This window comes from Ipomoea triloba, chromosome 16 (genome assembly GCF_003576645.1).
Source record: "Ipomoea triloba cultivar NCNSP0323 chromosome 16, ASM357664v1".
In the NCBI taxonomy this organism is placed as follows: domain Eukaryota; kingdom Viridiplantae; phylum Streptophyta; class Magnoliopsida; order Solanales; family Convolvulaceae; genus Ipomoea; species Ipomoea triloba.
In genome coordinates this window covers 1,802,300-1,803,178 of record NC_044931.1, presented here as the reverse complement: position 1 = coordinate 1,803,178, position 879 = coordinate 1,802,300, and the positions used below count along the sequence as shown (strand labels likewise).

The following is an 879-nucleotide window of genomic DNA, read 5'->3' as shown; positions in this document are numbered from 1 at the left end:
ACTTCGGAGTTCTGATGGGATCCGGTGCATTAGTGCTGGTATGATCGCATCCGTCACGTACTGCGCGCAAAATGTACTTGACCCTCTCTCTCCGCGCAACTTCTCTCGCTTAGCGGTTTAGCGGTTTAAAAGGATAGTACCCTTAGCGAGCGGTCCAGCGGTTTAAAAGAAAGATTAAAAAGAGGGTGGGGGATGCAACACGAGGACTTCCCAGGGGGTCACCCATCCTAGTACTACTCTCGCCCAAGCACGCTTTACTTCGGAATTCTGATGGGATCCGGTGCATTAGTGCTGGTATGATCGCATCCGTCATGTACTACGCGCAAAATGTACTTGACCCTCTCTCTCCGCACAACTTCTCTCGCTTACCGGTTTAGCGGTTTAAACGGATAGTACCCTTAGCGAGCGGTCCAGCGGTTTAAAAGAAAAATTGAAAAGAGGGTGGGGGATGCAACACGAGGACTTCCTAGGGGGTCACCGATCCTAGTACTACTCTCGCCCAAGCACGCTTCACTTCGGAGTTCTGATGGGATCCGGTGCATTAGTGCTGGTATGATCGCATCCGTCATGTACTGCGCGCAAAATGTACTTGACCCTCTCTCTCCGCGCAACTTCTCTCGCTTACCGGTTTAGCGGTTTAAACGGATAGTACCCCTAGCGAGCGGTCCAGCGGTTTAAAAGGAAAATTGAAAAGAGGGTGGGGGATGCAACACGAGGACTTCCCAGGGGGTCACCCATCCTAGTACTACTCTCGCCCAAGCACGCATAACTTTAGAGTTCTAATGGGATCCGGTGCATTAGTGCTGGTATGATCACATCCGTCATGTACTGCGCGCAAAATGTACTTGACCCTCTCTCTCCACGCAACTTCTCTCGCTT

General features: G+C 51.3%; 3 non-coding genes across 3 annotated transcripts; all 3 read right to left on the bottom strand.

Moving 5' to 3' along the window:
* Positions 1–189: 189 nt before the first annotated feature.
* On the bottom strand, positions 190–308 carry LOC116008302. The gene has a single exon (XR_004095694.1). It is a non-coding gene; the product is annotated as a 5S ribosomal RNA (ribosomal RNA).
* Positions 309–445: 137 nt separating this feature from the next.
* LOC116008557 lies at positions 446–564 on the bottom strand. Its single transcript, XR_004095932.1, has one exon. It is a non-coding gene; the product is annotated as a 5S ribosomal RNA (ribosomal RNA).
* Positions 565–701: 137 nt separating this feature from the next.
* Positions 702–820, bottom strand: LOC116008688. Its single transcript, XR_004096054.1, has one exon. It is a non-coding gene; the product is annotated as a 5S ribosomal RNA (ribosomal RNA).
* Between the last annotated feature and the right edge of the window lie 59 nt (positions 821–879).